Source organism: Aotus nancymaae, unplaced genomic scaffold (assembly GCF_030222135.1).
Source record: "Aotus nancymaae isolate 86718 unplaced genomic scaffold, 86718_ANA_hifiasm-v0.15.2.pri h1tg000076l, whole genome shotgun sequence".
Classification (NCBI taxonomy): domain Eukaryota; kingdom Metazoa; phylum Chordata; class Mammalia; order Primates; family Aotidae; genus Aotus; species Aotus nancymaae.
The window spans coordinates 20,507,280-20,534,644 of record NW_026988491.1 but is presented as its reverse complement, the minus strand read 5'-3'; the positions used below and the strand labels follow the sequence as shown (position 1 = coordinate 20,534,644).

Sequence of the window (27,365 nt, the reverse complement as noted above, 5' to 3'; positions counted from 1 at the left end):
CAGGCTGATTAGCATGGGCGAGGGGCACTGGCGCGGGGGGCGCCGCCGGCCGAGCTGGCACGTCCCTCGCGGGCCCAGCTGGCCGGGCCGAGACACAAAGCGCCTCAGACGGTGGCGGCCCTCGGCCATTCACGCGCAGGGGCGGCCCGGGTGCGGGCGGCGAGGAATTCCCGCCGCCGGGGTGAAGAATAGCGCCTGGGCCAGGCGGGGCTGGGCCGCCCGGTGCTCCTGACCTTGAACCTTTGTGACTGGAGCGCATGCAAATCGCGGCGGGGCCGCGCCAAGCCCCGAGGGCGCTGCACCGCCTGGCGTGTCCAGGGAACAATGCGCCACTGTCCCCGTGCGGCGCTGCGGGCTGGGAACTGCGCGGAACGCCAATGCGGCCCCCGGCGCGGCGGGGCGAGGCTCACGGGAGTGTGGGTGTGCGGGTGTGTCCAGGTGTGCGCGTGTGTCCGCGTGTTGGCCTGGGCTGAGATCGACCCCTGGCCTAGCCCCGGACCCCGCGGCCCTGGCGACCCTCCTGGAGGGTGCCCCTTTGTGACCAGGTCCAAAAGATCTTAGATTCTTGTAGGTGACTGCCTCTCCCTCCTTCCTGCCCTTCTTATTTTTCTTTTATTAAATTGATTTTTTAAAATCCTGTAAATGATCAGTAAGGAAATAAAGGCTGCCACCAATAACCGTCGCACCCAGGGAGAGCTCTGCTACCTGGAGATGGGCTCCCTCGCCTCCTCTCTCTCCGTGGGGCAAATTCTTCCTCACAGCTCAGGATGAACTTTTAATTCAGCGTCTTGACTTTTTCCTGGAAAATAACATTTGTCATCCACTGCTTACCAATGTCCCTTTTAAAAGCTGGATGGTCAGCTCACGCCTGTAATCTCAGCACTTTGGGAAGCAGAGGCGGACAGATCACGAGGTCAGCAGTTCGAGACCAGCCTGGCCAACATGGTGAAACCCTGTCTCTACTAAAAATACAAAAATTAGCTGGGCATGGTGACACGCACCTGTAATCCCAGCAAGTCAGGAGGCTGAGGCAGGAGAATCACTTGAACCAGGGATGCAGAGGTTGCAGCGAGCCGAGATCACGCCACTGCACTCCTGCCTGGGTGACAGAGTGATACTCCGCCTCAAAATAAATAAATAAATAAATAAAAGCTGCGTGGTACTGTTCTCCTGAGCTGTGCCACAGTCCCTGCCACTGGGTGTCTCGGTCACAGGGGCAATAGCTTGTCAACAAGGTCCTCCGGGACCCGTCAGTGGATGTGCAAAGGGAAAGGGACATCACCAAGAGCTGCTAAACTACGACGTGCTAAACTAGCCCAGAAGGATGCCAGGCCCACGTGAGTCCTGCGGCATCCGTCCCCACCTGCTTAAACATGTTCTGAACAGACAAGACAGAAAAAGCACACATGCCAGGTAGGCAGGCAATTCCAGCACCTTCTGTGAATTTGGACTGGGCACATTTGCGACAGGAGACAGCCACAACCCAGAGTCTGATGTCCCAGCCTCGCAGCTGACTGTAGGCTCATCACTTGTCCTCCGGAGACTCGGTATCCTCACTTGATTAGGGGTCTGTGAGCACTGCCTGCCCATCTTGCGGAGGCAGTGAGGGTTCCTGCGCATGCGCACACCTGTGTGGGTGGGGAGCATGCACTCAGGTTCATTTCTGCCAAGGTGCTGGGGAGCTCAGTTCTGCCATGGCAAGGGCTCAGGACAGGAGGGAGAGGTTTAGAGAAGGTGACATTGGGCAAGATGTTCCCTGCCTGGGCCTTAGTTTCCCCAGAGTTAAAAGAGGAGGTTGTAGAGACGCTCTCTAAGCATCCATCTAGCTTCCCCAAATATAAATGAGTAAGATCACTCTTTCAAGGATGGGGATGAGGTACAGGGCTGGGTCCTTCCCAGCCCGGGTGGCTGGCATTACTGGCTTTAGCAGCTGACTCACAGAGGCCTCCTGTGGGCTACACACTGGTACAGATCCCTGCCTCCCCAAAGGCATGAGACCCTGGTCTGCCATTTGAGGGCTCAGAGCCTAGCTAGAGGCAGGAGAGGTGGGGATGGAAGATAAAACATAGATGGTGAGTGTTGAGAGAAAGGAGGCATGAGGGGGTGGGCATGGTGTGTGGGAGAACAGAGGAGGCAGTGGAGGAGTCCAGGAAGGCTTCCTGGGAGGCAGCTGCCTGAGTTGAGCCTCAAGGAGGATGAGTAGCTTCTCATCAGGAGACGAGAGTGGACAGCACTTCAGGCAAAGCTGCAGGCAAAAGGAGCATTCCAGGCAGAAGGAGCACTGCAGGGAGAGGGAGCATTGAAGAGAGAGGGAGCACTCAGGGAGAGGGAGTGCTCAGGGAGAGAGAACACTCCAGAGACAGGGAGCAAAAGGGTGCAGGGAGCACTGCAGGGAGAGGGCGTGCTCAGGGAGAGGGAGCACTGAAGGGAGAGGGAGCACTGCAGGGAGAGGGAACACTCAGGGAGAGGGAGCACTCAGGGAGAGGGTGTACTCAGAGAGAGGGAGCACTAAAGGGAGAGGGAACATTCAGGGAGAGGGGGCACTCAGGGAGAGGGGGCACTCAGGGAGAGGGGGCACTCAGGGAGAGGGGGTACTCAGGGAGAGGGAACACTCAGGGAGAGGGAACACTCAGGGAGAGGGAGCACTGAAGGGAGAGGGTGTACTCAGGGAGAGGGAGCACTCAGGGAGAAGGTGTACTCAGGGAGAGGGAGCACTGAAGGGAGAGGGAACACTCAGGGAGAGGGAGCACTGAAGGGAGAGGGAACACTCAGGGAGAGGGGGCAATCAGGGAGAGGGAACACTCAGGAAGAGGGAGCATTGAAGGGAGAGGGACACTGCAGGGAGAGGGAACACTCAGGGAGAGGGAGCACTGAAGGAGAAGGAGAGCTGAAGGGAGAGGGAGAACTGAAGGGAAAGGGAACACTCAGGGAGAGGGAGCACTCAGGGAGAGGGAGCATCCCAGGGTAGGGAGCACTCAGGGAGAAGGAACATTCTGAAAGAGGAAGGACATTCAGAATTCACTTTAAAGAAATCCCTTCCTTGGGCAAATTGTCCTTTTTTTTGCATTCATAGACATTCTGCCTCACGGGTGGCCAGCAGGACTAGAAACACCAACATTAAAATAAAACATAGAAGTCGGTCCAGCTAAAGGAAATGTCAGGGTGGGAAAATGAGATGGTGGAAGAGGGTGAGTTGAGTTTTTAAAAAAATGCCTGCCTTGAACTCCTGAGGAGTTGCAGGCTAGGAGTCCACTAATTTCTCAGTCCCAAAATTTGAGCGCCTTTAAGGAGCAGCTGGTTGCACAAGAGATGGGCAGTTTGATTCTGGCCCCAAAAGCCAGAGGCCTGTGAGCTACATGGCATCAGGTCCTCACCAAGGCCCCCTAATATCAGGGTAGGAAGCACACAGGGTGCACCCATCAGGGGCCGGCTAAGTGGCAGCTGGGCCCTACATGGCAGGGCTGCCGCTCTCAGTGTGGGCAAAACCAAGAGGGGAGGGAAGCCTCAATGTGGCTGGGCACACTGGACAGTGCACTCCAGGGTCTGGAGGACACCTGGGAAGGAGCTTGGCTCAGACTTGGGAGTCAGGGAAGGCTTCCTAGAGGAAGTGATGCTGAAGGGTTGCTCTAATTCTGGCAGGGAGGTAGATTTGCTATAAATGGGAATAACAATACTACCAGTCTCCCTGGGCGGGTGTGGAGAAAGCAGACCTGATGCACAGTCAGTCCACAGACCGACGCACAGTCAGTCCACAGACCAGTGCACAGCGTCCAAGCCCTCATTTTACTGGACGTCTGACTGCTCCAGGGGCAAGGCTGGGACATCCTCAGGGTGACTGAGGAGGGAGATCCGGTTCTCAAGTCCTTTGTACTCCTGCTAGTGAAATATAACTTCTGAAACTAAAGGTGTAAGTCATGATTGTTGGGTCCTCACTCCCAAAGATGTGTTTGGAAAACAAACCAAAGCTTTAAAGGCTGCAGCCCCAAGGCGACTGTCGTGCCGTCAGCCTCATTCACACCTGGGCACTTTGAGAGTCGGAGCTGGACAGGGCCCTGGTTTCTGGTGAACAGAAGGGGAGACTGAGGCTCTGCGGTTCTTGTCTAAAGCCAGGATGGGCTAGGGTGAGACCCAGTCTCTCGCCTTCTCGGTCTTTCCACTACTTCACCGGATTCTTCGGAAATTAGCAATGGAAAAGCCATCCCACGCTTGGGAAGGAGTGAGTCAGACTTTCCATCCCGGCTTCTTGCGAACACCTGGGGCTCTGTGAGTCCCCCACACATCCCATGCAGAAGAGCTGGGCTGTGTCACCTGGGGGGCGGTTAATGAGGATGCTTTGGTGGTGCTGACATCAGGGGCAGGGCTCCTGCATGGTTCGGCCACCTGGGCTCCAGCTGGCAGCAGTGTGACCTGCCCCCTTTGGCTGCTACCGCCCCAGGGCTGGGTGTTGGGCAGAGGGGCTGGCTCAGTGGGCAGCTGGCAGGGCTGGTGGGGGCTGGCCAGAAGGTATTGGCAAGGTCTTAGAGGTTTCTGGGCCCAGGAGGGAAGGAAGGGAATGTGGACACTCGGCTCCTGTTTCACCGCATCCTCCCACCTTCGACCTCAGTGGTTCGAGGGGAAGGAACCAGGCCTGGAGCCGCCTGCCTGGCCTGACCCTGGCTCGCTACTCAGGGTCCCGTGTGCCTGAACAAGCTGTGTCACCTCTCCGGCCTCAGTTTCCTCCTCTGTGAAATCAAATAACAACCATAGGGTATAATGCGAAAACTGCAGGGAATTAAGAATTAGGATGGTGCCAGGCACATAGTAAGTGCTTAGTAAACGCCAGCATCCTAGACTCTCCCTCCCTCCACACCCTGGCTGTTTTGACCTGCCAGGCCTGAGGCCCCAACTGCAAACTGCTCCATGTGGATGGGCTGGGAGCTTCCTTTCTTCCTTATTCCCTCCCTCCCTCCCTTCCTTCCTTCCTCCCTCCTTCCTCCTGCTTCTGCATCTCTCCTGTCTCTCTCTTCCTCCCTCTTTTCCTTCCTGCCTGCTGTCTGTAAACTTGATTACTGTCTGCTTCTGTGCTGGTCTCTGTGCTACTTTCTACAGACAGAAAGTCAAATTAGCCAGATCTCGACGCTGTGACTCTGTGCTTAGAATCAAGTACAAAGCAGCAGGCACTGGCCAGATGACTCAGAGCAGCACTGACCAGCAGACCTTTCTGTGAGGCTTGAAATGTTCTGTATCTGGACTTTGCAGTCAGGCAGCCACCAGACGCATGGGACTGTTGGACACTCGAAATGTGGCTAGTGTGACCCAGGAGCTAAATTTTAAATTTCATTTAATTTTAACTAATTTGCATTTATATGTGTTTGTTTATTTATTTTTGAGATTGAGTTTTGCTCTTGTCACCCAGGCTGGCATGCAGTGGTGCTATCTTGGCTCACTGCAACCTCTGCCTCCCAGGTTCAAGCGATTCTCCTGCGTCAGCCTCCTGAATAGCTGAGACTACAGGCATCTGCCACCACACCCTGCTAATTTTTTGTATTTTTAGTAGAGACGAGGTTTCGCCATGTTGACCAGACTGGTCTCAAACTCCTAACCTCAGGTGATCCGCCCGCCTTGGTCTCCCACAGTGCTGGGATTACAGGTGTGAGCCACTGTGCCCGACCTATTTATTTATTTTTGAGATAGAGTCTCTGTCGCCCAGACTGGAGTGCAGTGGCGTGATCTCGGCTCACCACAACCTCCGCCTCACAGGCTCAAGTGATTCTCCTGCCTCAGCCTCCCAAGTAGCTGGGATTACAGGTGCATGCCATTACCGCCCAGCTAATTTTTTGTATTTTTAGTAGAGATGGGGTTTCACCATGTTGCCCAGGCTGGTCTTGAACTCCTGACTTCAAATAATCCACCTGCCTCGGCCTCCCACAGTGCTGGGATTACAGGCATGAGCCACCACCCTGCGCCCGGCCTGCATTTATAGTCACACATGGCTAGTGGCTACCCTATTAGATGGCACAGATCCAGAGTCACAATCCCATCACACCACCCCGTATTATTTCTCTAGAGTCACAATCCCATCACACCGCCCTGTATTATTTCTCCATAACACTGATTATGCTTATTTAAATTTGTGAGTTCATTTTTTGTACACAGTCTTTCCACAATGGCACGTACCTTAGTCTGGTTTCCTTGGAAGCAAAGCTTGAGACAAAGACTTGCCTGCAGACATTTCAACTGGAAATGAGATCTCAGGGAAACGATACACGGACGTTTCATCAAGTCAGCCATGGCTGCAGGAGGCCCATACCTGCTCCTGTGGGGGTTTCTGGGGGATCTCACGAAATGTATCTCAGAACTGTTCACTCGTGAGCTGAAAAGATTTCTCCATCGGCTCAACTTGCCACCAGTCAGGGCGGCTCTGTAGATGTTAACTTTCCAGCATTCCCAGGTTGCATGAGCGTGACTGCAGAGTGGGTTCCACCAGGAGCCCTGAGTCGCATGTTCAGAGAAGCACCTGGACAGGAAGCAGGAGATCTCCAGCGCGGGCCCAAGGCAAGGCACTGTGTGGCTGCTGGCACCCACCCAAAGCTGGACGAAGCCACTGAAGACCGTCTGTGGTGGGAATGGAGGAGCTGCGGTTGAGAAGACTTTGAAGTGGTGCATCAGAGGGGTGTGGTGCCTTCCTCACGTCTGCGTGTGCCTTGATGACGTCTAGTCTGCCACAGAGTTCTCTTCCAGGTGGCAGCCACAGCAAGCTCTGCAAGTTTGAAGACAAGATGATTAGTGTGAGGAGCTACAGTCTCCACTACCGCAGCCGCTCTGAGGTCGTGATGGGTCACCTCATCTCGATCCTCCGCCACCATTCCAGATGAGCACTTCCATGGGCCTAGGTTGCGTGGGTGTTGCGGGGTCCTCGCCTTTCTCTTTGGGGAGTCTGAGCCCTCAGTTGCGTTTACGCTTGCTGGCTGTGGCTGCTGCCATTGCCAGGTCCCTGCTGTGACCATCTTGGAAGTGCCAAGAGGCACCGCAGTGAATTATCTGGCTCTGAGCGGGGCTTCTCTTGAGGTCAGGGCCAATGACTCTGCCAGGATGGTGACTCCTTTCTTTGCCTGTTGGTCCACTGGCATGAAGAAGCCAAAATGACCAAGAGGTCATTGAAGCCTCAAGACCCATGGTTTGTCACCTGGTGGCAGAATCTCCCTGTGGGAACTGGGACATCGAACTTCACAAAGTCAAAGGATGTGGGACGGGTGAGAGAAGTCAGTCTCACCTCCTGGACCTGAGTCTTTCCCTTGGTTCCCGGACCTTTGCGTTCTTAGTACAGGGGACACAGTACCACGCGCCAGGGTTCATCTCCCGCCCTTCGGCATTGAAGAGCACTTGCCACTGTTCACCAGATTCTGTTTTTTTTTTTTTTTGAGATGGAATCTCGCTCTGTCACCAGGCTGGAGTGCAGTGGCACGATCTTGGCTCACTGCAACCTCCGCCTCCTGGGTTCAAGTGATTCTCCTGCCTCAGCCTCTCGAGTAACTGGGACTGTAGGTGCACGCCACCACACCCAGATAATTTTTATATTTTTAGTAGAGACAAGGTTTCACCTTGTTGGCCAGGATGGTCTTGATCTTTTTTTTTTTTTTTTTTTTTTTTGAGACGGAGTTTCGCTCTTGTTACCCAGACTAGAGTGCAATGGCACGATCTCGGCTCACCGCAACCTCTGCCTCCTGGGTTCAGGCAATTCTCCTGCCTCAGCCTCCTGAGTAGCTGAGATTACAGGCATGCGCCACCATGTCCAGCTAATTTTTTTTGTATTTTTAGTAGAGACGGGGTTTCACCATGTTGACCAGGATGCTCTCGATCTCTTGACCTCGTGATCCACCCACCTCAGCCTCCCAAAGTGCTGGGATTATAGGCGTGAGCCACCGCGCCCGGCCAGGTCTTGATCTTTTGACCTTGTGATCCACCCACCTTGGCCTCTCAAAGTGCTGGGATTACGGGCGTGAACCCCCATGCCCCGCCTGTTCACCAGCTTTTGAAGGAATGAGCAATAGGTGTCTGAACAGAATATAAGTTCCACAAAAACAGAATTCTTGTGTCTGCCTCATTCACTGCTGCACTCTCAGCACCTAAACAGTATTGGGCTCAAATTAATGACTCAATAAATATTAGCTAAATAAATAATTTCTAGTGAGATTTAATACCAGATAGTCAAATGAATTACAAAGCAAACATTTTCAAAAACTTACAGGGCTGTCACTGGAGTAAGTAGATCAATAGACAGAATAGAAAATCTAGAAAGAGGTAAAGGTGTGGGATATGTTTTAGAGATGGGCTCTTGCTGTGTTGCCCAGGCTGGTCTTGAATTTCTGGACTCAAGTGATCCTCCCACTTTGGCTTCCTGTGTGGCTGGGACTACAGGCATGTACTGCTGTGCCCAGCTTATTTGGGTATATACATATTTTTAAATAAGGAATCGATGGAGCAACAGGCAACCACTGAGAAAGATGAAATGAAATTAGATCGATGTCTCTCTTCTTGTACCAACATAAATTTGAGATGGGTTAAGAATCTTAAGGTAGAGCCAGGCGCGGTGGCTCACGCCTGTAATCTTAGCACTTTGGGAGGCTGAGGTGGGTGGATCACCTGAGGTCAGGAGTTCAAGACCAGCCTGGCCATCATGGTGAACCCCCATCTTAAAAAAAAAAAAAAAAAAAAAAAAAACTTAAGGTTAAAAAAATGAAACCATAAATACACTAGGAGAAAGTATACATAGATATTTACCTAATTTTGAGGTTGAGAAATATCTTTCTAAGCAGTGAGACTCACATCAGGGAGAGAAAGGAAAGAATGGAGGACAGATGTACGGTTTGTTTCCACGTGCAGGAGAAAACAGTACAAGCAGAGTGAAAAGACAGACAACAAACTGGGAAAACTATGTGCTGGACAAAACAGTTCTAATATAACTGCATTTGCCCGTTTTCACACTGCTACAAAGAAATACCCAATACTGGGTAATTTATTTATTTATTTATCTATTTATTTTATTTGAGATGAAGTCTCACTCTGTTGCCCAGGCTGGAAGGCAGTGGTGCAATCTCAGGTCACTGCAAACTCCACCTCCCAGGTTCAAGTGATTCTCCTGCCTCAGCCTCCAGAGTAGCTGAGACTACACAGGTGCACGTGCCACCACGCCTGGCTAATTTTTATATTGTTAGTAGAGATGGGGTTTCACCATGTTGGCCAGGCTGGTCTCAAACTCCTGACTTCAAGTAATCCACCTGCCTTGGTCTTCCAAAGTGCTGGGATTACAGGTGTGAACCGCTGTGCCCACCCAAGGCTAGGTAATTTATAAAGAAAAGAGGTTTAACTGACTCAAGTTCCACATGGCTGGGGAGGCCTCAGGAAATTTACAATCATGGTGGAAGGCGAAGGGAAAGCAGGCACCTCATTCACAAGGCAGCAGGGGAGAGAAGTGGAAAGCGAAGGGAGAAGAACCCCTTATAAAACCATCAGATATCGTGAAAACTCACTCAATATTATGAGAACAGCACGGGGGAACCACCCCCATAATCCAATTACCTCCCATGAGATTCCTGCCCCACCACGTGGGGATTACAGTTCAGATTATAATTCAAGATGAGATTTGGGTGGAGACACAGAACCAGACCATATCAGTAACATGTGAAAGTCTCTTTGTAACAAAATAAGACAAAATATTTGCAAATGACATGGGAAGGAAACTTACAGAGGAGAAACTTCAAATTGCCAATGTAAATGTGAAAAATGTTCAATTTCAAAGGATCCAAATTAGACTAAGATGAAATTTTCAGCTATTAGATTGGAAAAGCGTATAAAAAGATCATCAAAAATACTTATATGGCCGGGCGTGGTGGCTCATGCCTGTAATCCCAGCACTTTGGGAGGCCGAGGCAGGTGGATCACAAGGTCAGGAGTTTGAGACCAGCCTGAACAACATGGTGAAACCTCGTCTCTACTAAAAATACAAAAATTAGCTGGGCGTGGTGGCACACACCTGTAATCTCAGCTACTCAGGAGGCTGAGGCAGGAGAATTGCCTGAACCTGGGAGGCGGAAGTTGCAGTGAGCCAAGATCGTGCCACTGTACTCCAGCCTGGGCAACAGAGTGAGACTCTGTCCCAAAAAAAAAAAGAACAAAAAAACTTATAAGAGATTGTAAGTACCAGTAAGTGTTCAGGGAATGAACATTCTTATGTGTTCTGGTGAGACGGCAAATTCTGAAAATGTCCTCGAGGTAAAGTGGGCAACATGAATTCACTAAACAAATATTTCCTGAGGTCCTCTGCACCTCAGGCATGTGGTAACAACGTGCAATGTCCTTGCTCTCATTTCCCTTCCAGTGTAGTAGAGTAGATAGACATTAAAGAAGAAAGTACACAAACAAGTTCATAATTGCCGCAGTTGTAGAAAGTACTTACAAATGTGTTTAACAAGGGGTCCTAACCTGGTCAGGGTTATTGGAAAGACTACCCTAAGGGGGTGATTCTTAAGCTAAGTCTAGCACAATGAAACAAATTTGGGGAGGAGAACAGTGAGGGAAACTGGGCAGAGGAAGTGGCAGTGAGAAAGCTCTGATGAACTCTGGGACGGTTCAGTTCCCGACCCTGCCACACCTGTCATTCCTGGAGTCCTTGGTCCTGGCTGGTTTTCCGTGATTCCACTACTGATTCCAAAGCTGCTACGATATATTAGCTACAATACCCAGTTTTCAACCAAAAATTACTAGACAAAGAAACAGGAAAATGTGTTTCATAAAGGAAGCTAACAGGTGCAATCTCTGAGCCCAGAATTTAGATTTAGCAGGTACAGACTTAAAAGTATCTGTTATAAATACGTTTGAAGAATTAAAAAAAAAATAGGTTCATAGGAAAATATGTTCAAGGAATTATAGGAAAATATGATATCAATGAGCGAACAGAGAATTTGGACAAACGGAAATATTAATGAGAATTCTAGAGCTGAAACGAACAATAATGCAATTTAAAAAATTTACTAGATAGGCCCCAGTTCTGGAAATGGCAGGAAAACAAAGGATCAGTAACCTTGAAGACAAATCAGCAGAAAGTATTTAACTCAAAGAAAAGAGGGAAATAGAATTGGAGTAAAAAGGCTAGGTGCAGTGGCTCATGCCTGTAATTCCATCACTTTGGGAGGCCGAGGCAGGTGGGTCACCTGAGGTCAGGAGTTCCAGACCAGCCTGGCCAGTGTGGTGAAACCCTGTCTCTACTAAAAATACAAAAATGAGCCAGGTGTGGTGGTAGGCACCTATTATCCCAGCTACTTGGGAGGCTGAGGCAGAAGAATTGCTTGAACCTGGGAGATGGAGGTTGCAGTGAGCCAAGATTGTGCCATTGCACTTCAGCCTGGGTGACAGAGCAAGACTCCATCTCAAAAAAAAAAAAAAAAAAGAATTGGAGAAAAAAGAAGAGAACTTCAGTGTTCTCTTGGACAGTACCAAGCAGCACAAATACATGTAACTGGAGTCCCAGAAGGAGAGGAGAGAGACATAAGGGCAAAATAAATTTGAGGAAATAATGGTTGAAAACTTCTCAGTATTAATGGAAAGCATTAACTTGGAGACCAAAAAGTTCGACAAATCCTAGGCAGAGTAAAATAATTCCTAGGCAAATCACAGTCAAATTTCTAAAAGTCAAGGGCTAAGAAAAAATTTTGAAAGGTTTGGAAGAAAAAAAATGACTTGTCCAATAAGGGGAAATATGACAGAACAGCGAGTAGCTTCTTGAAAAAGAGGAAGTGCAAATCCAGAGGCTCCCTCGTTTATTCAGTCAGAGGCCCAAGACTACATATTAGTGAGAAGGAAAGATAATTAATATTTATCCCTAGAACTGAAGGAAGAGGTGAGTCCTCAGATTGGAAGTGCTCAGTGAATGCCAACTAGGACAAATGAAAGAATGAAGATCAAAATCTCAACATTCCACTAGAAGGTAAGTCATAATGGACTTTCAGAATATGTACGAAAGAGAGAAAAAAGTATCTAAACCTACTAGTAAAAAAAAAAATCCAGGGCCGGGCGCGGTGGCTCACGCCTGTAATCCCAGCACTTTGGGAGGCCGAGGCGGGTGGATCACAAGGTCAAGAGATGGAGACCATCCTGGTCAACATGGTGAAACCCCGTCTCTACTAAAAATACAAAAAATTAGCCGGGCATGGTGGCGCGTGCCTGTAATCCCAGCTACTCAGGAGGCTGAGGCAGGAGAATTACCTGAACCCAGGAGGCAGAGGTTGCGGTGAGCCGAGATCGCGCCATTGCACTCCAGCCAGGGTAACATGAGTGAAACTCCATCTCAAAAAAAAAAAAAAAAAAAAAAATCCATAAATCTACTAATAAGTAAAAGCTACTGCTTCTAGAGAAAATTCATCAGATTGACATCAGATCCTGATCAGTCATAAGCAGTATTCCTATTTACCAGCAATTGCAAGTTAGAAGATGTAACAAAACTGAAATCTCCCATTTATGGTAATGCTAAAATATACAAGAAACTTGACACTAAATCTCTCAGGAATATACTTTTTTAAAAGAGAGAGAGAGATGGGATTTCTGTGACAAGCCGATTCTATAATTCATATGGGAATGAAAATGTCCAAGAATAGCTGGGACTATTTGGAAGCAGAAGAAGAACAAGATGGTGAGAACTTGCCCTACCAAATTATAAGATGTATACAGGAATTAGGCCAGGCACGGTGGCTCATGCCTATAATCCCAGCACTTTGGGAGCCTGAGACAGGCGGATCACCTGAGGTCAGAGTTCCAAACCAGCCTGGCCAACATGGTGAAACCCCGTATGAACTAAAAATACAAAAATTAGCTCAGCGTGGTGGCACACACCTGTAATCCCAGCCACTTGGAGGCTGAAGCAGGAGAACCACTAGAACCTGGGAGGCGGAGGTTGCAGTGAGCTGAGATCACACCATTGCACTGTAGCCTGGGGGACTCCATCTCAACTAAAGAAAGAAAAGAAAGAAAGAAAGAAAAGAAAGAAAGAAAAGAAAAGAAAGGAAAGAAAGAAAGAAGAAAAGAAGGAAGGAAGGAAAGAAAAAGAAAGAAAAGCAATACTTTAAGTGAACTTGCAAAAAATTGAGTGTGTTTCTGTATAGGTTGCAAATGAGATACAAACAGCACAAATCACAGATGAAACCACTGATCAATGATAACATCACTTCATGACAACAGCCAACAAAGTGAAAAGATGTGACATAGAGGGAAAAAGTGTCATAGACTTGGAAATGCGCTTACGGGAGCGTGGTGTTCTTTCAGTAGTGTGCTGAGTGGCATCTGTTTAGTGACCCCACTGGGAATGATCTGATTCTATGGGGTCCTTCTTCAACTGCTATGCTATGGACTAAGCTCTTTTTTTTCTTTTTCTTTTTTTTTTTTTTTGAGATGGAGTTTCGCTCCTGTTACCCAGGCTGGAGTGCAATGGCGCGATCTCGGCTGACCGCAACCTCTGTCTCCTGGGTTCAAGCAATTCTCCTGCCTCAGCCTCCCGAGTAGCTGGGACTACAGGCGTGCGCCACCATGCCCAGCTAATTTTTGTATTTTTAGTAGAGACAGGGTTTCACCATGTTGACCAGGATGGTCTCGATCTCTTGACCTCGTGATCCACCCGCCTTGGCCTTCCAAAGTGCTGGGATTATAGGCGTGAGCCACCGCGCCTGGCCTCTTTTTTTGAGACAGAGTCTTGCTCCATTGCCGGGAGCCAGGCTGGAAGGCAGTGGCGAGACCTTGGCTCATGGCAACCTCCGCCTCCTGGGTTCAAGCAATTCTCAGCCTCCTGAGTAGCTGGGACTACAGGTGCATGCCACCACGCCTAGCTAATTTTTGTATTTTTTTTAGTAGAGATGGGGTTTCACCATGTTAGCCAGGATGGTCTTGATCTCTTGACCTTGTGATCCGCCCACTTCGGCCTCCCAAAGTGCTGGGCTTATAGGCATGAGCCACGGCGCCCGGCTGGACTAAGCTATTTTACAGCTCTATCGGGGAGAAGTTAAGTTATAAGGCCAATGATCCTGCCCATAGAATGCAAATGAATTTTGCTCCATAGAGAGTGAATTGAATTCTGTCCCGTGGAAAAGATAGTCCCAGCTGTACTGCCCTATACGATAGTAAGCAGTTTGCACCAATAAGCAAACGTGTTCCAGCTTTCCTTGTAGCCTATGTGTCTGTCTTTCCAATTCTCCTTTGAACTGGTTTTAACATCTTACTGGTTTCCTTATTAATGAATTAAATAAAATCTTAGGTGTGTTCAATTTTTATTTGCATGAGAATCGATTTTGCCTCTAAACATTAATCTTTATCTACAAGAATTTGAATTCATAATATATGTAAGTACAAAAGGAGCTCCTGGCCGGGTGCGGTGATTCACGCCTGTAATCCCAGCACTTTGGGAGGCTGAGGCTGGTGGATCATGAGGTCAGGAGTTTGAGACCAGCCTGGCCAAGATGGTGAAACCCTGTCTCTACTAAAAATACAAAAATTAGCCAGGTGTGCTGGCAGGTGTCTGTAATCCCAGCTACTCAGGAAGCTGAGGCAGAAGAATTGCTTGAACCTGAGAGGTGGAGGTTGCGGTGAGCCGAGATCACGACACTAGACTCTAGCCTGAGCAACAGAGCAAGACTCCATCTCCAAGGGAAAAAAAAAAAAAAAAGGCAAAAAACAAAAGGAGCTCCTATACATTAACAAAAAGACAAAAATCCAATTAAACACCAGTGAAGTTTTTACACAGAGAAGAAATACCCTCATTAGTAATCAGAGAAAGTAAAATTAAAACAACGGCTTCTCATTTTTCACTCACAGCAGGTTTCAGCTGCTCTGAAGCTGTGGCCATTGTCAGGGTAGGGCCTGGGAACTGGGGAGGGGCTGGCCTGCGCAGACTTATCTGTGAGGTCTGAATATCTTTAAAAGGAAAGATCCTCAGGGCTCCTGGGGGTGGGATGTAGGGCCTTAGGGGACATTGGCAGTGGCCCAGGTGAGAGGGCTCAGATCTGGGTATCTGTTATTGTAGCAGAGAAACTGCATAGGGGAGTGCGGATGGCTTGGGGCATCCGGGGTTCTGGCAGTGACATCCCTGGAGGCTGACATCTGCCTCTGCCCTGAGGCCTGCTGGAGTCCAGTCTCTCTCATGCCAACCCGAGAGACAGAGGTCAGAAGTCATGAGGCAGCCTCTGTCCAGAAGTGGTCGGTGCTGTGGCTCACCTCCCATAGGCTGGGACATTGGGGGAGGTGTTCTTGATCCCAGCAGGGTGACCCCATGGAGATGTGGGGCTGCTGCAGGAGGCTGGGGGTGGAGGTCCTGCAGCTGGGTGGACGTAGGCTAGCCAGAGCCAGCCGAGGTGCGTGCCTGGTGCCAGTCTTGTGGTCCAGGCCTGCTGCTGTTGGCCCCATCCGCTCCACCCAGCCCTCCTCTCTGGGCAGCTGGCCTCAGAAATACTGGAGAGGACCCCCCGACCCCACCCCGCACCGTCCGCCTGTAATCCAGCACTTTGGGAGGGTGAGTCGGGTGGAACACTTGAGGTCAGGAGTTTGAGACCAGGCTGACCAACATGCTGAAACAGGGTCTCAAATACAAAGTTGGCTGGGCGTGGTGGCTCATGCATGTTATCCCAGCTACTTGGGAGGCTTAGGCAACAGAATCGCTTGAACACGGGAGGTGAAGGCTGCGATGAGCCGAGATCACGCCACTGCAAGCCAGCCTGGGCGACAAGAGTGAAACATCGTCTCAAAAAGAAGAAAGAAAGAAAGAGAGAGAGAGAGAGAAAGAGAAAGAAAGAAAGAGAGAGAGAGAAAGAGAAAGAGAGAGAAAGAGAGAAAGAGAGAGAAAGAGAGAAAGAGAAAGAGAAAGAGAGAGAGAAAGAAAAAAGAAAGAAAGAAAGAAAGAAAGAAAAAGAAAGAAAGAAAGAGAAAGAAAGAAAGAAAGAAAAAGAAATACTGGAGGGGACGTGGGGTCCAGGCTGGGCAGGGCTGAAGGCGTAAACATGTGAGAGTCTGGAGCTGGGTGAGGTCACGAGAAGAGAGGCGGGACAGGAACAGCGCAGTGGGTGCCACGCGAGACACGGGGTGGGCGGGGCCGCCAGGCACGGAGCTGGCGGCCACGGGGTGCGGCAGGAGGGAGCTGGCTGCCGCCATTTCAGTGGTGGGTGGCGACAACCCCTGCCTGGAGGGGGCCGAAGCCTGTGCCGGGGGCCGGCCGGGGTAGAGGCCGTCCTGAAGGCCTGGCGTGGGAGGAAGGGCGGGAAGGTGGCCGCGGGTGGAGTGGGCGTGGCGCCAAGGGCGGGGTCCCCTGCCCCGCCGGAGTCGGAGCCGCTGCAGGGAAGGGAGCGGCGGAAGATGCGGTGATAGAGGGAGGTCCCAAGAAGGCCGAGGGAACGGGCAGGCTCGGAGGAGCGGGCGGGAATGCTGAGGGGGGCTGGAACCGCAGCACGGAGGGTTTGGGGGCGCAAAGGTGAAGCATGCCCCCCGGGAAGCCAGGAGGCACCGCAGCGACTTGCCCAGGTTCCGGGCCTTTCACACACCCCACCCCGCACCTGCACGGCGACGATCCGCTGGGCCCGGTGGCGCCTGGGAAGGCGTCCTGGGGGAGGTCCGAGTTCCCGGAAAGTGCAAGTTCCAACCCAGAGCGGCGCTGAGCGGGGCCGGGCCGGGCTCCCGGGGCGCCCAGAGCGGCTGCAGGTCGCGGCGAGGCCGCTGGGAACGCGGAGGGCGCTGACTCAGGCCCTGACTCACCGGGGGCTGCCCTTCGGGGGATCTGGGGCCGCGTCGCCACTCAGGTCTGCCCCCCAGCGACCTTTCCTGGGAGTGTTCCAGAGTGGTTCTTCTCCTTCCTGGGCGGGGGGACTTCTTTCCTCCTCCCAGAGTTCAAAGCCATTTTCTGCACTGGTCCCGTGGCCTCCGAGCTCAGAGTTCCGCCCTCATGGGGCTGGCAGGGGCGGTTTCTAGAGAGGCCTCCACGCTTGGACCGAGACGAAAAGCCTTCACCATCTTCAATGCAAGCAACAAAGCTGTTCACGGACCCCCAGTGCCATTCCCTCATTCATGTGCTCGTGTGTCCCTCATGCACTCATTCATTCCTTCATTCATTCAGCCCATGTGTTCACCCAGGGCCCCGCGCAGGGCCGGGGTCGCTGCCATGGAGGAGACGGAAGCACCCTTGGCCTGGAGGGAGCCCCTGTAAATTTCACTGCCAGTGGCCGGGAGGCTGGTGAAAGGCTGTGGAGCCTGAGGCTGAGGAAGGCCTCCTGGGTGATGAGGGCAGAGGTGGGTGCAGCGCAGTGGAGGCTAGGAAGCCCCAAGAGAAGGCCCCAAGGCTTGGTGGGTTGGGGCAGATGAGGGCAAGGGGGTGGGGATGGGCACAGACCCCCAGAAGGAGGCCGACTGTGGGGCTGCAGGACACCCGGGGCCGTGGGACAAGAGGGAGGCCCCGAGGCAGTGCCCACCTGTGGGGTTCCCGCCTTCTGCCCTGCATCTCAGAACTCCCTCCTGAGCACACAGCCCTCACCTGTGGCCCCTTCAGGTTTGGCCTGAAGGTCCTGGCTTCCCTGGGTCAGCCCCATCCGATCTGGAGCACAAGGCCCGGCCCATTCTGCTTAACTCAGGCCAGCTCTGTCCCTTCAAGTTGCAGAGCACGCATAGGGTCAGGCACGCACAGGGTCCAATTGCTGCTCCGGCCCACCCCTGTGTCCTTCCCCTCTGTCCCCAGCGTTGACTCTAGGGCAGTGCTGACTGCCTGCTGGCTCGAGCTTCTGGGGGCCCACGTGGCTGCCAGCTCAGCAGAGCATGCTGCTGCCCCCGGGCTGTGGGGCTGAGACCCCACAAATCCCCTGCAGGCAGGCGAGTAGTCCAGCCTCAAGTGGGGAAGGGGCAGGGGGAAGGGTGCTGGGAACACCGCTACCTGGGAGCCCATGGGGACACAGACAAGGGGGCTTCTGTAGGCCCCAGGGGCTGCTCTGTAGACAGCACCCCTTGCCCTGGGCCCTTTCTCTATCTCCTTTCTCCTTAAAATCACAGCCTCTCCCCTGCAGGCCAGCCCAGTCCCTCAGCTCCGGGTCCTTGTACCCTCAGTGCCCCTCAGCATCCCACGCTGCAGAGTCACAATGATTGGGATGACAGGGTCCCGTCTTCTCTGCCTCTGAGTTCCAGGACGGCAGATGCCATTGTAACCCATGTACTGGCAGAGGCCTCTCCCTGAGCTCCTGTCCCACTCTGGGTCTTCCCAGAAAACAGCCTAGAGCAAAGATTCATGTCAGCGCCACAGCACTCACGTGGGGGGCCCCGGGAGGGAGGGCCTCTGACAGTCCAGTGCACTCTGCTAGCAGAGCCAGCCACCACCTGGTCCTGGGCTCTGTCTCAGGAGCCAGAGCCAGGAGGGCAGCCCTCTGAGTTGCCCCTGTAGAGGGCTTTTGTCCCCAGCCCCTTCCCTCCCGGGGAGGACCACCTCCCGCACTGCACTCTGGCATTCTGGGTTTGCCTGGCTTGGGGCCAAAGACAGCATCTGTCCACAGTAGCAGTAAAAATATCCTTCACACGTGGGCACAGGACTGGCTAGTCTTTAGGGGAGCCCCTTGGGAGGGTGGGAGGCCCGAGGGGTATGTGGCTACTGAGCTCCAGTCACTGCGACTGGACAGAGAAACCCTCTTCCTTTATCTATCTACTGAGCTTGTGCTGTCTTCATTCTCCTGAATGGCTGGGCAAGGGAGCTGTGTGCCCAGAGGGCAGAACTGGGATAGTGCCTGCCCCAGCCCTCCCAGCCCCTCCCTTCCACTCCCTACGTGCCTCCCCCACCAACCAGCCCTAGCTTGTTCCCCAGAGACCCAAGGGACAGGCTGTGGGGCCTGGCAGCTCAGCCCCGACGGGCCTAGTCTAAACCAATGTTCCACCAGGGAGGCCCATTTGGCTGCCGGGTTGCCTAAACAGCCCAGCCTTTGTCCGCGGCAGTCACAGGCACTGTTTGCTCAGTGCCTGGCTTGTTTTTCCCAGGCCAGTGAGGCAGGCAGAGGCACCGGAGCCATGGAAACAGCACAGACCACCTGTCCTGCCCCAGCTCCGCTCCCGCCCGGTTGCTTTCTCTGCCCCTGTGGACCTCCTGGTGCGCTGGCCCTGCCCCAGCTGGGCCCTGGGCAGAGCAGGACAGTGCCTTGCCCCCGCCCACCCTGGGACTTTAGCTGGGCCGGGCACAGAGAGAGCCAAGGGGAGCTCTGGAGTCCCTCCAACTGCTCTCAGCACTCACCAGACACAAGCTCTGTGGACCATGGGGACTGAGGTCTCCTTCCTCTGCCTCCCCCTTCTTTCCTCTCTCCTGGGGAGGGGCCAGGGACAAGGCCAGCTCAGGGAAATACTCTCTGATCAGAGTTGCCCCAACAGGAAATAGGCTATCTTGAAAGGTGGTGAGTTCCCCGTCATGTGAGGCATGCAAGGGGAGACTCTTGGGGCTGCGATAAGGGAATCCTTATTGTATGGGAGGGGAAATAAATGGATCAAGTGAGTATAGAAAGAGCTCTTTCTTTCATTCATTCACTCCATTTATTGACTGACTCATTGATCCATTCAGAAAACACCAGTGGCATCCATCCTTCCACCTAGGCTGGTGCCAGGTTTGGAATATTCAGCGGTGAGATTCCAGTCATGACTCCTGCTTTCATGGCAGGCAGAGTCATGTAGGTAAGAGGACGTGGGGGAGACACATATGAGAATGAACAAGGCCCACGGGAAGTGGGGTAGGAGCTGAGAGGGGTCAGAGAGATTATGAGTTTTGTGCCCTATTCCATGGATAGGGAAACTGAGGCACAGAGGGATAGTCATGACGCAGAGAACCTGGATCACTCCCCAGAGCTTCTGGGTCCACAGTCATCCAAGCTGCAAAGCCCCCTGCGATTCTGAGGAGGAGAGGCTCCTCCCAGGTGTGGGGAGTGGCTTGGGAGTGCTCCAGCAACTTCATGTTCCAAGCAGTGCTTATGGGCCAGGGTGGGCTGGGGAATGCAGAGAGCAGTGGGGAGAACCTGATCTTGGGACTGACTTCCAGTTTGGGACAACCTTGCTTCGAGGGGCTGTGTGGCTGGCTTTAAGTACCAGGAAGTTCTGATCTTCTCTCCTGTTATAGTTAATTAGTGCTGCCTAACAAACAGCCCCAAAACAGTGACTAAAACTGCAGCCACTTTACTATGCTCAGGAATTCTGTTCTGAAAGGGCACAGTAGGGACAACTCCACTCTGCTATGTGGGTTCTGTGCCCCACCAGAGACAACTCAGATGGCTGGGGGCCGGGACACCTGCAGCTGGTGGATCCACTTCCAAGATGGCTTCTGCATTCGCATGGCTGGTGCCTGGGCTGGGCTGGCTAGAAGGCTGGAACTGTCAAACAGTGTACCCCCATGTGACTCCTCATGGAGCTTGGGCTTCCTCACAGCATGGAGGTCTCAGGTTGTTGAACTTCCGTCTTAGATGGCAACTTAGGATTCCAACTTATAAACCATATGGCCTTTTATGAGTGAACCTTGAAAGTTACCCGGCAGCACTTCTGCCAAATTCTCTTGGTTGAAGTAGTTACAAGCCCACCTGGATTCAAGAGGAGAGGCCATAGGGCCCACCCTTCAATGAGAGAAGGACCAAGGACTTTGCAGCCATATTTAACACTGCCGCACTGGCCTCCAATTTCCTCCTTCCTTCTCTGAAAATTCTACCATTTGCCAAGGTTGGGCTTAAGTTCCAAGCCAGAAAAACTTCCTGCTAATTCCTATCCCCAGTAATACTTCCTGCCCACCACTGCATTCTTGGTTATGGAGGCTGAGGCAGGTGGATTGCTTGAGCCGAGGAGTTTGAGACCAGCCTGGGCAACATAGGGAGACCCTGTCTCTACAAAAACAAAGAAAGAAAGAAACAAAAATCAGCCAGGCATGGTGGTGTGCCCCTGTGGTCCTGGCTACTCAGAAGGCTGAGTGGGGAGGATTGCTTGAGCCCAGGAGGTAGAGGTTGCAGTGAGCCATGATTGCACCACAGCACTCCAGCCTGGGTGACAGAGCAAGACCCGATCTACAAAACACACACACATACACACACACACACACACACACACACACACACACACCCCAGATGAGAAAACTGAGGCACCAAGAGGTGTTTCTGGAATCCAAACTGGGCAGGAAGGCTAGGAGCAGAGCTGGGAGCAGCCCTTGTCTCCTCCACAAGTAGGAAGCTCCTCCTCCCTCCCCAGCGCCTCAGCCGCCCCTGCAGCCCCACCCCTCTCAGCCCTGACCCTGTGGTCCAGAAAGGACCCTCCAAGCTGGCTGCGGGTGGCAGGGCCTCTGGCTTACTTCAGCGGGCAGCAGGGAGTGTAGTCACCTGCTCATTCATGTCCGGTGCTCTTTGTGGCTATAGAAGGCAGAGGACAGGTGCTGGGGTGAGGAGGGCTGGCCTGGGGGAAACTGAGGCCTGGGACTGCAGGGTCAGGGCTTGGTCTCTGCCGTCGAGCTTGCTTGCACCTGGCTTCCCCTCATGCCTGGCCATTTGGTTCCGGCTCTTGAAATAGATCCTCTGCCCACCTGGTAACTGGCCGGCCACGGGCCGTGCCATGCCACCTGCCCGCTGCGGCCCAGCCCAGTCACCCCGAAACGCTGACAAAAGCCAGCTGCTCTCCCAGCAGTCGATTGGCAGGCAGACACCCGGAGGCGTGACGCCTGCCCTTGTCTGGCACCGAGGCTGCCAGGAGGGCGCTGACGCAGCTCTCCCCTCTCCCACTCCCAGGGCGCTGCAGCTCCTTTCTGGAATGGCTTCCCGATGAGGTAATGCAGCTCAGAGCGCGGGAGGAGGCCGCTGGGAAGTGCTGCTGGCCAGGCCCCAGCTCCCCGGGAAGATGGCTGCCGCGGTCGCCCTGCCCTGCCGGCCTGATGCCACCGCACGCGGGCCAGGCAGGCTAAGAGCCGGAGCCGGACTCCAGGCCGGACACTTGGCAGCCTCACTGTGGAGTGGCCGGGGAACGCAGTCACTCACTCACCTCCTGGCCGAGCTGGCGCAGGCCTCAGCCCTGGCCTGCAGCCTCACCCTGATCTATAGGGGCCCCTGCCCTGCAAACACGCCACCCCCACGCACACGGGGGAAACAGAGGCCGTGTGCACGGTCACAGCAGGAAACAGCGTCTGTTCTCGGCCACGGCGCTGGGGGCATGGGCAGGCTCCCTCCGCGCACCACACCAGGTCTGGGAACAGCAGCATGAGCTTGTTCAGACCGGCCAAGCGGCTTTTTTCTGGAACATGAGCCTTTTCCGGCCACAGAGCCCAGCACTCAGGCCACTGGCCCTCCTGAGCTGGGGCCGGATGCTGGGTGGCCGAGCAAGGAGGCCCCTGGGTCTGTCACCCGGTGTCCCTCTCAGGGCCTCTCTGGGGCCCATGAAAAGGTGGCGTCCCCACCCCCTGCCTCTCCCAGTGCAGCCAGGCCCCCCTGCAGGTATGACCTGCCTCACAGAAGCTGCGGAGAGGCGGGAACTGAGCAGGGAAGTGTCCCAAGGGGTGACTCACTTCCCTCACCCCCATTTCCCTCCTTCCTGCCAGGCTCTGCGCTGGGCAGGCCCTAGGGCCACAGGGACCAGCATGGCCCGGCAGCCCCGGACCTCCCAGATGGCAGGAAGGACACGGAGAACTGGAAATGGCCTTGCATAGCAGCTCCCGAGGCGGAGACAGCGACTTGGCACCTGGTGCCCGGCCCAGGGGCGCCTCCTGCCCACTCCTGTGGGCCCTGGGAGGTGGAGGAGGGTCACTTCCCCTAGGGGCGGGCAGAGCGGGCCGGAAGGACCCAGCTCTGGGTGAGACTGGGACCGTACTGGGCCCTGTGTTGGCCAGTAGCGTCCCGAGCGGGCCTCGGCTCTGGCAGCCCCAGCTGGGCCTGTCTTTGACTTGAATTTGTTGCAAAACGTCAGCCAATCCCTGCCCTGGCTGGGCCTCAATTTCCCCATCTGCAGACAGGAGTTGGGCGGGGGCGGACTCCAAGTGGGCGTGGGCCTGGCGGCCAGGGCTGCAGCTGAGTCTCTGGGTTGGAGATGTCTGTCTGGTCGGGCGCAGCGTGCCCTTCCAGCACAGATGAGGGCCAGGCTGGCTCCAGGCGAGCGGGAAGCAGCGGTGAAGCTGGATCCGATGTTGGCCTCAAGTGACCCTGCGGGCCTTCTCGTCTCCCCTTCTTGGCAGGAAGCACAGGCTGCAGCTCCCGAGGGCGGAACGGCTCACCTCTGCTGCCCTCTGGTGGCTATAGCAACACATGGCAGCCCAGTCCAGAGCCGGGGCACCCCCACGGCCACCGACACCCTCAAAGCCATGAGCTCCCCCAGGCCCATGGGTGTCATAGGGCTGGGGCTGCCCTCTCTGGGAGCCCTGGGTGAGAGTGTCACTTGTGATATTTCATTAAATCATCACCCCTCCTACACACAAGAGAGGGAAGATCATAATTGTCACTTCATAGTTGGGTTGTCAGTTTCAGGGTCAGAGCCTGCAGGAAGCTGGGGCCGGAGAGGTTGGAAGTTGGACATTCCAGGGAAAGTGCTCCCCTCCCCTCTAGTCAGCAGCCACCTGGAGCTTCAGGCTCTGGGAAGGGGAGGAGTGGGTGGGGAAACTGAGGCTTATTCTTCCGGAGACTCACGCCGTGGGCCGAGGCTAAGGTGTGGAATGTGGTCCCTGCTCCAGGGCTCTCCTAGTCGGAGGGGCAGACATGTGACTGAGGTCAACCCTCCTGGGTGGCCTGGGGTGAGAGAGAGTGACGCATCCTTGGGGACCTTGGGGACGGCAGCCCTAGGAGGGGACTCTCCTGGCCCTGAAGAGGTATGTGGCATCCCAGGTAGAGGGGCTGAGGGGTGAAGCCCACCTCCATGCTGCGAGCACGCTAAGGGCTTGGTGTGGGGTACTGTGGGGGCCCAGGAGAAGGTCCGAGTTCACCTTGTGAGTGCCTGAGGTCTGAGGACTAGGAAGGACCATCTATCTGTCCCTTGGCAGTTGGCCACGGTGCCCAGGGCAACAACAGGGTACGCTCTGCCCCACGGGTCCTGGTGCAGATAGGGGGTGTCTGTGCCCCGTCACCCCATAGTCTTCTTTGCCCTCTTCTGGGTCAGTCTCAGGTCCAGCTCAGGGACATCTGGGAGGGGAGGTGGCCTGAAAGCTTGGAGGCTACAGCTAGGAAAGCCACCAAGTCATTATTTTGGGTTAAATCAGAACAAATTTGCCCAAGCCAATGGCCAGGTACCCTCAAGGCAGCAAACGTGACTCAGCCGCTTGGGCCTGGGGAGTGGTGTCCCTGAGATCCAGGACTGGGAGGGTGACACCAACCACCAGGCCTGGCTGGCAGGAGTGGCTAGTATGGCTGCCTCTCACTGTGCCTGTCCCACCCTCAACATCCGGCTCCGTCCACCTCTGTCCAAGGCCTGCTCTGTTTAGGCTGCACTGTTGCCCCGAAGCCCTCCAAGCCCCAGCGAAAGAGTCTCCCTCCATGGCCTCTGTCCCTCCATTCCTCCATTAGCAGCCATCAGGGCAGTTTTCTTAAAAGGGGACTGTGCCCAGCCATAGTCATGGCTCTCCTGCTGCCCCCGGGAGAGGTTCAAGCCTTCAGGGCACCTCTCAAGGCTTCCGAAGTGCACCCCACCCCTCATGCCTCCCCGAAGTGCCCCTACCCCTTTGACACCCCCTGCTCTGCTGGGCAGGGGATGTAAGGTCGGAATGTGACATCTGGAGCAGCCAACCCCTCACCCAGGCTGTGTACCCAGGAGGCCTCACTGTGGGACCCAGGAGCCAGGGTGGGGAAGGGGGTGGTGGGCTGCTATCATTTCCACTGAGGAGGAAGGTCCCACCGGTGGCCTTAAGTGGCCCCCAGTCCTGCGTGTGGGGCAGCCAGGTTGCAGGCGGCCTGGACCCGCGGTGGTCGCTGTGGATTCAGCTGTCTGGTTGGCGCCGGCTCCCCTGCTGGGGCCAGTCTTTCTGGAGCTGCAGCCTGTAGCCCTGTGCCCACTGAGCCAGCGCGAGGGCAGTGACCATCTCAAAGCAGCTCTTTGCTGTGGAAGTCTGAAGGGGCCAGCCCCTTGGCCGGAGACCCGCGGGTGACAGCTGGCGGCCCTCTCGGCTTCCTGGGGGAAGCAGATAGCGTGGCCCCTCTGTGTGGGCCCCTTGAGGAGCATTTAATAACAGGACAAAGGCGTGGGCCCAGCTCAGGAAAAGCTAGGAGGGAAGAAGCCGTTCTCTGGGGCTGGTGGCCAAATGGGGAGGGAGCTGCAGCCGCTGGTGATGGGGCCCCGCAGGCCTCCTGCCAGGTGCCTCGAACCAGCAGAGGCTGCAGGCGGGTCCCAGCACAGGGAGCCAGCAAACGTGCCCACTGGGTTGGCCTCCAGGGCCGGCTGGAGCAGGCAGAGCGAGGGACTGGGAAGGCAGAGAGAAAAGTGACAGCAGGGCTCAGATATGCAAGCCTGGTGGCTGGAGTGTGCTCCGGGGAGGGTCAGGCAAGGCGGCCAGGGCAAAGGGCGGATTTCCTGTTACAGAAGGAGTGGAGGACGCTGTGGAGGCTGGACCTCCCATCCAACGGCCTCCTAGAACCTCACCACGCCCTGTCCAGAGCGGTGCTCATTCTCCTCCTCTGGGTCGGCTGGGCCTGCGCTGCCCTGTGAGGAGGTGGTGGAGGTGTCATGTGAGCCCTGGGCCGGCCGGAAGGCCTTCACTTCTGCCTAGCTCTCCAGGGTTGCCGGCTGGTGGAGCCCAGCTGATACCGAGAGAGGAAAGACTTTGATTCTAGCCCAGCCCTGCGGGGAGCAGAAGCCAGGCGCTCCCACTGTGACCGTGGAGCACAAGAAAGGGGCTGTTGCCAGCATGTGCGTTTTGGGGTAATGGGAGCAAGCCCCAGTCTTCTCTGGGCTCCTGGACACTCTTGCACCTTCTGGCCCACATGGGCTCAGGGCTCTGGAGGCCACAGCGGGTCAAACGGATGCCACCGTCTGTGCGCACTCCAGGGGATCCCCGTGTCCTCGGCCTCGATCCACTTGCATCTGGGTTTGGCCCGTATGGAGCCATCACCTGCCCCAGGCAGAAGGGGCAGGGGACACCTAGGGGTGGGGTGGGGGGGGAGGAGTTTTCTCTTTTGCTGAACAGATACGTGAAAGGCTTGGACTGCCCAGCGGGGGCCTCAGCCATTGGTTCTCCAGGCACCTTCAGAGCCACTGGGCCGGGGGCCGGCCAGACTGAAAGGACTGAACGCTCAGCACCGTGCTCCCTCCACAGCTGCCCGGCCTGCAGGGAGGAGCCCAGTTGGCCAGGGGTGGGGAGGACAGAGCTGAGGGTGCTAGGAGCAGCCACCAGACAGAAAACCAAGTCCCCCAGCACAGGCCACACATCTGGGAGGCACCTGGATGGGAGGACAGGTCCCCCCAAAGGGGTGCACACACGTGGGGCTGTGGAATGGGGTCCCTGTGCAGAGCCGGCATCTGCATTGTAGGAGCAGACGGACCACCACGTCCGCACGAAGTGCTGGCTTCCCTCCTTCCATCCCCTCATGTATAGGGTTGGAAGAGTGACAGCTGAGACCCAGACCTCAAGTGCCCTGGCTGTTGTGAGGAGGAAGCAGGGGGCTGCGACAGGCACGGGCTAAGGGCCTGGCAAGTGGGGGCTGTTTCACCTGGAAGCCCAGGAGCCCAGGACAGTGCAATGCTCTGATTGTGTACAGGTTGGGAAGGAATTACACACGCTCTTTTCCTCTGGCATCCCCAGTCCGCCATGGGAGAGAGGCTTCAGAAGTAGGGCCCATAGACTAGTAATGTGTTTAAACTGCCCCTTTCCCTTTTTGCCTTTGCTGCTAGGAAGCTTGGAGCCAAAGCTGTGGGCTCATCTCTGACTCCACTTAGACCCGTCTTCTCTCTGCCTTCCCTTCATTTTTCACCTTTACTTTTAAATACATGTTCTGTGGCATCTTGGTTGCATCCCCAAATCCCTTCTGAACAAGGCGATCCCTGGCTCCTTCCTTCGAGCTCCTTGGTTTCTACAACCCTTGAGATGCCCCCACCCCACAATGGAGAATTCCACCCTCTGGGAAGCATGGCAGCAAGTGCCTGGGACGCGCCCACCTGAGCCTGGGCTTTGAATCCCTGCCCCTATCCACACAGTGTCAGCGTTGCCTGGCTGCTTGCACGTCTGTTTCCTTCGTGCTCAGTGCATTTTCTAAGGCAGGTGCCAGGTGGTAGCTGTCAATGTCCTTTCTATTTTCTGCTGCTGATTTGCTGGTCTGTGTCTCCAGCTGCCTGGCCCCGGGGCTCCTGAGCTCAGCAGGCAGGAAGTGCATACAGAACATCCCCCCACCTCTGAGCTGTCCCCTCTCATTGGAGAATGCCCC

General features: G+C 54.5%; 1 long non-coding RNA gene across 1 annotated transcript; it reads right to left on the bottom strand.

The window, feature by feature from the left end:
• Positions 1–413: 413 nt before the first annotated feature.
• On the bottom strand, positions 414–16,645 carry LOC105715198 (uncharacterized). Its single transcript, XR_001106996.2, has 3 exons — positions 16,560–16,645; positions 6,157–6,739; positions 414–1,628 (listed from the first exon to the last, which is right to left on the bottom strand). It is a non-coding gene; the product is annotated as an uncharacterized LOC105715198 (long non-coding RNA).
• Positions 16,646–27,365: the final 10,720 nt, after the last annotated feature.